The sequence below is a fragment of the Eumetopias jubatus genome, unplaced genomic scaffold (genome assembly GCF_037043125.1).
Source record: "Eumetopias jubatus isolate StellerSeaLion01/CBP00866 unplaced genomic scaffold, mEumJub1_p1.0 scaffold_8, whole genome shotgun sequence".
NCBI lineage: Eukaryota > Metazoa > Chordata > Mammalia > Carnivora > Otariidae > Eumetopias > Eumetopias jubatus.
In genome coordinates this window covers 140411685-140419741 of record NW_028274814.1, presented here as the reverse complement: position 1 = coordinate 140419741, position 8057 = coordinate 140411685, and positions in this window count along the sequence as shown.

Below are 8057 nucleotides of genomic sequence, written 5' to 3'. Positions count from 1 at the left end.
CTCCGGGCGCTCACAGCAAATCCACAGGCTGCTCGAGCATGGCCTGTTCACGCTGGTCTGGTCATAAGGTGTAAGCGGGGCGAGGGAGAGAACAAAAGACCTTTCATTTATTTTATTTTATTTTTTTCTCCAATTTGTAAAATAATGCCCTTGGAGAGCATAGTGCCTCCAGGCTCGAGGACACAATTTGAATACATTCAATTAAAAACCTCAGAGTGGTCTTTGGGGGGCTGCGGTTAGCATGGGTCCTCAGAGGCCGTCCGGGGCGTGCAGAAGCCCACACAGGAGGGAGCCACCAGGCCCCGTTCCCGAGAGCGGCGGTCAGGGCTGGGAGGCTGTCGGGCCAGGCGGCCACGCTGGGTCCGCATAATTGGAGCCTGGGGAACGGCCGGGCCCGCAGTTGTGGCTTCTGAGCATAGGCAGACCAGGTTTGCTGTGAGTGGGCCGGAAGGTCCCAGGTGCGTCCCTTGTCCAGAGGGGCCTCTCTGTGGCTTCCTGTCTCGGCTGGCCCCCTAGCGCTGGGCTGGCTAGGGCTTCAGTCCCGCCGGGCAGGTCTCTGGGCGGTGGGGCCCTGCTGGTCTGCAGAGGTTTTGGCTGCCTTGCTTGGATAACAAGACGTCTCTTCCACAAGTGGGAGCTCCCCTTCATCCTGGGCTGGGTCCTTGTCCTGGCTGATCTGTGCTGAGTTCTTATGAGGGACGTGACCTTATTTGAAAACGGGGTTAAGATGGGGTCCCTGGATGGGCTCTAATCCCCTTCCACTGGTGTCCTTAGGAAAAGTGGACATTTGAGGACATAGACAGCGAGCTCCGGCCCCACGCTCACCAGCCTCCACGGCGGGTCTCCCAAGCGGAGCGGTGCTCCTGGAACTCAGTACTGGAGAGCTGCCTGGTGGGGGCCAGGCGGCTCACAGGTGTGTGAGAGCAGGCGGGTAGCTGGACGCGGGCGAGAGAAATGGGTTCTGGTTTCAGCCTCCCTCGGCCGGTGCCGATCGGTGGGTCCGGCTGTGCAGAGTCTGAGCCCCTGGAATAAACCTTCCTGCAGGAGGGTGGCTGTGACATCATGGACCATGCCCATGACGCAGAGTCCATTTGGGTAAAACTATGCACCATGAACTTCTCGGTCTCCATTTCTTGCTGGAGGAGCCTCTCTCTCCCTGTCCCGCTAAACTAAAGCGCATCGTTGCCATTTCCCAGCCGGGCCCAAGTTCCTGGGCCCTGAGGCCCGCATCCCTCCTCGTGGCCACCTTTTGCTGCTCGGTGCACGGTGAGTGGCTCAGGCCGCTGGCCCCGCTTCCCACGCTGGTCTCCACCGCAGAGCCCCTGCGGCCAGATCCCTGCGCAGACGCTGCCTTCTCCCTCCTGCTGGAGCCCGTGCCACCGGAGACTGTGGGCTCCCTCCCTCAGCCGTGAGCGCTTCCCAGACGCTGTCTGTCCCCAGCCTCTGAGTCGCCGGGGCCCTGAGTGAACTGGCCTCATTGGTGGCGGCCCAACCATCCCTTTGCTGTCATGTCTTTCCTCCGCACCCTGAGAAACGTCTCCGTCATTCTTTTGCCCACGTGCCAGGAAGCCTGAGCGTCTCCCGTTTTTAACCTGCTTTTGAAGTTCTCTTTGTCTTCCTTCTTACAGGAGCAAAAGTGTTCGATTATGAGGCCTTCTTCCTTTGCACCTGCTCTTGAACCTGTTCCCTTGGCTCCGCTAGATTCTGCCCTGCGGCTCTGCCGCCCTGACGGGTGTGCCTGCAGGAGCTCGGGGCTGCCCCGAACGTCTGGAGCTCACCCTCGCTCCCTGAGCTGCGAGCCCTAAGGGCGCATATTCAGACCCCGACTCACACCCACAGTGGCCCCCGACTGCAGGGCTCCCCTCTGGTGGGTTTCAGCTTCCCACACCCACCTCCCCGCCGTGCATGTGGATCGTGCTGCACCTGCGGCCCTGGCTTGAGGCAGCTGTCCCCACAAGCCCCTTTCACCTCTCGGGAGGCCGCGGTGCTATCATCATGACGTCCCAAAATCTGAAGGGGGCTCTCCCCGGCCCGTGCTGGGGGGTGCTCCGTGTCCTGGGCGCTGTCCCGTTAAATCTTGCCTCTCTTCCTCTGTTGATTTCTTGCAACAGGGTAAGAGTATTTCAGTACTATTTGCAATGAAAACACTGCCCATTTCCCTGCCCATTTTCAGGAGAAGCCAGATGCGGTGTCCCTTCCTGGTACTTTCCGGTTTCCCTCGCGGGGGGGGGGTCCCTCTCTTCCTTCAGAAACTGACACCCCGAGCTGAAGCCTTCCCCTGCTCCCCTGGACGCCCCAACAGTTTCCTGACCTGCTGCCCGAGGTTCTTTCATCTCTGAGCCTCCTGGCCTGCACGTCAATGGCTTTGGATCCACGGTCAACTACCTCCCTGATGCAAGAGCCCCTCCTGTGACCCCCAAACCCTCCTTCACTGAGGCATCCGCCAGGCCTTTGGGGTCACAGACCCCTCCTCAAGCCTGTGTTGTAGGAGATGTTGTAGGAGGTACCTCCAGGAGTCTGGATGCGGTAAGAAGTCACCCCTGCCCCATCCCCTCCTGGGATCCGGACGTTTTTCCCGTAAGGAGGAGAGGGGTTAGGGGGCTGGCCTGTGGCCCTTCATGCTGCTCCTCACCCTCTAGGGCTGCAGCCTGTTCATTGCTTCTTCTAATCCAAGACCAGGGGCATGCCGCTGTGCCTGAGATGAGTCTCTGCTGGAACAGCAGCAGGACACGCTCGCGTGCTCAGCTCGCCTCTGATCCCGAGTTCCTGGCACTCAGCTGTGGACGCGGTGCCAGTGGGCAGCAGCACGGAGCCCGGGAGACCCGGGCTGCCCGCGGTGGGGGCCAGTGTCCAGCACAGACCCAGCCACCGCCGCATGCCCTCCCTGCACCTCGGGTCATGCGCCGCCCCCCCCCCCCCCCACCTTGTTACTTTGGTTTCTAAATGCCAGGCTGTTTATCAAGGGTCATGACCCAGTTTTCCCAGGAAATATGCAGTATGTTGGGGCTTGGGGGTGATACCCCACTGCATCTCTTTCTCTTGGTGGATTCTAAACCAATGAGGAGTCTGTGAGGGATGCTCTTGCAGAGCCCTCCGGTGTGAGGAGAGCCTGCCACGTGAGCAGAACGCTGGCCAAGAGCAGAGGAGAAAGGCCTGCTCACTGGGAGCCTCGGGAGAGCAAGGAAGGCAGGCCCTGTGGAGCAGGGACCTCAGCCTTGTCCCTTGGATGTCACTGTCTCACGGGGGCCGTGGACGCTGTGTCCAGACTCCCCTGCCCGCCATCCTTGGGGAGAGGGCTGAGAGGCGGGCTGCAATGGGCTCTGGTGGAAGTGTCTTTGTGGAAACAAGGGTCCACAGAACATGGACTGTGACCTGGGCCTCCCTGAACCCACCTTCTCAGCTCTGCCTGAAGCTCTGAGCAGGCCCGTCTTTGCATCCGAGACCCCTTCATTCCAGGAAAGGACACAGCCATGGCTCCCTTGGACCCCTTTCTCTCTGTGCCTCCCCTGCTCTCTCCCCTTTCCCCACCACGCCGGGTTGATGCTCCCTCCCACGAGAGCCTGCTTCCAATAAAGGATGGGCGCGAGAAGGCGTCTGCAGCATTTCATCTTGAATTCCTGCGATGAATGCACTGGGTCCGGTCAGTGTGCTGGGCCCAGGTCTGAGGAGCTTTGCAGAGTCAGGACCGGTCCTGTGTGGGGGTCTGCATTGTCCCTTAGCGAGGTGAGGAGGTGGGGAGGTGGGCCGGCGGCCGCTGGATGTCTGCAGAGACTCTTTGTGGACTACTCTCCATCAGCAAGTGTGTCGAGAGAAAGCCAGCGGGTGTGCCCTGCCTGTCCCAGTTGTGTGTGTTAAGAGCTGCGCCCTTGATGTACTGAGCACCAAAGTATTCTCAACAGAGAGCCCACGTTGGGCCTGACATACCAGTGGGACAGTCATCCATTCATGGAAGGAAAATTAACAGAGAATAACAAGATTGCCACGAGCAACAACCACAGATAATGATGGGGATCGTGTCGTGCGCTCCATACACCAGGCACGAGGATCTTTGACCCTTTTGCCGAGAAGCTCTGGGTGATACTCCCGGGGCGGGCTGCACAGGGCAGCTCTGGGACCTGGCTCCCTGCAACCCTAACGAGACTTTTCACCTACCATCCGCAGAGCCTTGGATTCTAGGGACCGGGAGGGCCGCCAGGGGTCCTCCCTGACTCCCATCTTGGAGTTCCCTGTTTGTGTGTTTGTGAATCATTTACAAACCAGCAGTGGGGGGCCTCGTGGCAAACACACCCGCCATGTCTGGCTCAGCCCGGGGCTGCAGATGCCTCCTCCCAAGGTAGTGCAAACAATTATCACAGTCTTAACAGATACTGCACTCAGAATTGCTTGTCAGACTTGGGAATATCACTTCTCTCTTTTGCAAGGAGGTCATTACAGGATGCACTGCAATTGGATTCTGCTCTGGTTTGTGGCATCGTGGAGATGTAAGAAGGTTAGTAATGATTGCTGAAAACATTTGTCGTTGAGTCTTTTGAAAGAAGCACTGCATTTGGGGGAAGTAAAATGGATGAAATGCACATAATAGATTTGTGTTTGGAGTTGGCTGACAGTCGCAGAACCAGTCCGGAGGATGCTGCCAAGCCGTGGGCCGCTAGGAGCTTCCGCTCATCACCCATGGGGAACACTCTCCTCCTCTTGCTGGAGCGTCTCGGGTTCATCAGGGAGCCCGACCTGGGAGTCAGGAGGCCAAGAGGAAGATGGGGAAGGCAGACAGGGAATGTGAACTCCCAGAACCAAACAGGCTTGGGCACAAATCCCACCTCCTTTACTATTAAATGTGTGATCGTGGACCTCCGATTCACATGTGCAGACTGAGTAGCGACACATAACTGTGGGGTTAGTGCAAACACGTGATGATATGTGGGACAGAGATTATGAGAAGTCACTATTGTGAGGATTCCCCCTTCTCCGGGGAAGCCGCAGACCCCCACGGGGTCATGGGCCCCCCAGCACCTGCGTCCTCATTCACAACATGCTCCTTTTAATCCCACACCCCCCCATGGCCCTGGAGGGATTAACGGGGCCCCAGCAACGTAATGTGTCCAAACGACTCTAAGGGCTAAAGTAAAGAAAAAACTAATCCCCATTTCCTCCCGAAAGGATTATTTATTTAGTCATCAAGAATTAAACTTTGCATTCAGAAAATCTAAGCCTAGATCTTGGCTCTGTTGCTTTCTCATTGAACGTCTATGAAAGTGTTATTTGTGTGGGTCCCAAAGCAGTCAAGTATTGGCCACGTCACATGGTTCGACTCATTAGCACGTGGTGTTAGCTATGCCACGTAACTTTTCCGTGGCCTGGGGCTTTTGTCTGCTCAGTAGATGTCAGTGTGGGAGCCCAGCTCCATGCCTGACTTACAACAGGTGCACTCTGTTTCAATCCGAACCTTCCTAATAACCCATGGCCCACACGCGGTGTTGGCCGTGGTGCTAGGAATTATTTATCCTGTGCGAGAGTGACAAGAACCGTATGTGGGCCTGCATTACCCTTTTGGCTGAAAATCGAAACAAAAAGGCCATGGATATGGTTTTCCACCTGAAATGTCAGCAGATTACTCTGTTTCTCTCTCATCACTTTATGCGTAAACATATTTACAGCCACAACATGGCGTCGAAGGAGAGTTTGCTCTTCCTTTGCTCTGATAGAACATGGAAAGATACCTTCTGGGAGTTCCTCCAGCTGGATTCTTGCAAACAAGGAGATCCCTGTGTCCGTTGACCCTCACTTGTGCAGACGGGCATGACACTCACCTCCGGGCCCTCACTGGGTGTGTGCATGTGCATGTGTATGTGCGTGCGTGTATGTGTGTGTGCGCGCGCATGTGTGTGCACGTGTGTTCATGTGTGCATGTGTGTGCATGTGCACATGAGTGCACGTGCGTGCACATGTATTGTGTGCATGTGTGCACACATGTGTGTGCACGTGTATGTGTGTGCATGTGTCCACATGTGCAAGTGTGCATGCATATGTGTGCGTGTGCATGTGTGTGCGCGTGTGCATGTGCATGTGCATGCATGTGTGTGCGTGTGTGTCTAGACTGCTGGCTCCTACTGCACCTACAGTCACAGAAGCCTCCTGAGCCCCTGACACCAGAGCTGCTGAAAAGAGGCGCTGCCCCATCACATCGCATGCAAGTTCTAATTGGGTCCAGACTTGAGCTTTGACCTTTATGTCCATTCCTGTTTAATGTCAGCTTGTCCGAAGGCCCACTGCTCGCTGAGGTTGCCTGAGGTTCTCATCGGTCGTCCTGTGATGTGTGTTCTCTCTCTCCTACAAATCGGACCAGCATGCAACACGTACCACCTTCTATACCAGACATTAGCCCACTGTCCGTTTAGTTCTCTGTTCATGCAAAAAGCATTTATTAAGCAGAACTTGAGATGGTATTATTAAGAATCTTTCTATGGTAAGTTTGGGCTCAATCTAGACACCAATGCCTTTGGATATGATTGCTTAATTGGGTTGAATTCACCCAATTGCCCACTTTCCTCCTCTCTATATGGAAAATATTTGTGGGTTGGATGGTTGATTTTATTTGTCCTAAAATTACTTGTCTCAGAGTCAGATAATTCTAGGATTTAATGAAGAATCAGGTATTCCTTTATTTTCCTGCACGTTATGGCAATACTCAAACTCACTTCAGTGTTCGACAAGTATCAAGTTCTGTTATTACCCAGAGCATTTAAAGGTCAGCAATGGCTACCCACGTACTGCATCCCGACCACGGCAGGCATGCCAGCATTTCTGGGGCTCCAGGCGTGCCCCAGATCTGCAATCCCACTGCGCTGTGTACGGGGCTCCCTGGGCTCTGCTTGTCACCTGTTCCCAAATGTCTCCCTTCTCGAGTCTTGTTCCACTTTTTGGGTGAAGAATATGACAGATTCTAGTTGCATCAGGAAGCCCACGTCCGGGCACCTTGGAACGGGGGCTCAATCCCCTTCTATGCACAGGGGTTTAGGGTGTAACTTCCGTTCCTACCTGAGGGCTTGCCTTTACCTCCCCTCGCCTCTCCCTACCAACGTGGCTCACTCAGCCACGTAACCCCAGGCGTCCGAGTGGGAAATGACCTGATGTCCTGCACAGAGGCTCACCCCTCTGATGGAGATGGGACTGACTTTTCCTTCAAGAAGCCCCATTTCTGAGCTCCATTTTATGGTTAAGATACAATGTTCTGGCCCTTGTTCTTGACGTCACGTTCTGTGGAAGCAGAGACGTGGGGGTCAGGGCCCCCGGGAGGGGAGGGTGCACAGCTCCCAGGACACACGGTCTGGTTCTCACAGGGAGGACACCGAGTGACACTGGGGAGTCAGGAGAGCCGTCCCGGGAAAGGCGCAGACCAGGCCCTGAGACCCCACGCCGACGAAGAGGGGCAAATGCAGAACAAACTGGAGGAAGAGAAGGGTCAAAGGAGAAAGGTCAAATGGTGGACGTGGGGGCAGAAGCCAGGGCTCGACAAGCAGCCCACGTGTGTGTCTCATCTCCGCATCTCTCTCTGTTCATGGGGTCTTCACCTGAGGGTCACGCTTATCATTCCGGACTCTGGGGTTCCTCTGATTTCTCAACTCTCTTGACCTGGCCCCAGAGAGCATGCCTGGAGCTGTGGCCCCTCGCGGGAGCGAGCACAGGCAGCGCATTCCCAGTGGCTTCTCCTGAGCACTGTGACCCCTCCGCCTGCACGCTATGTGGCCCCAGCCAGGGTGGGGGCCCCGTCTCAGCTGGTCCTAACACTTCCCACAAGTTGTGACCGTTGCCCCGGACCACCCTTCTAGGGGTGGGGCACGTGCTTTTGACAGCTCCCCTCACCCGTGGGCCGTGCCAGGCTGGGGGCCGAGTCGGAGCCGAGTCGAGTCTTCCCCCATCTTAACGGTTCCATCCCGGCTGAGCTGCGGGGGAGGCAAAGGGCGACATGTCAGAGAGCCTGGGCCAAGCCTGTGGGGGCCCTGGTGAGACGCCGCATCCTCGGACGTCACGGCCCTCCTCTGCCATCAGTGGTGCCTGCC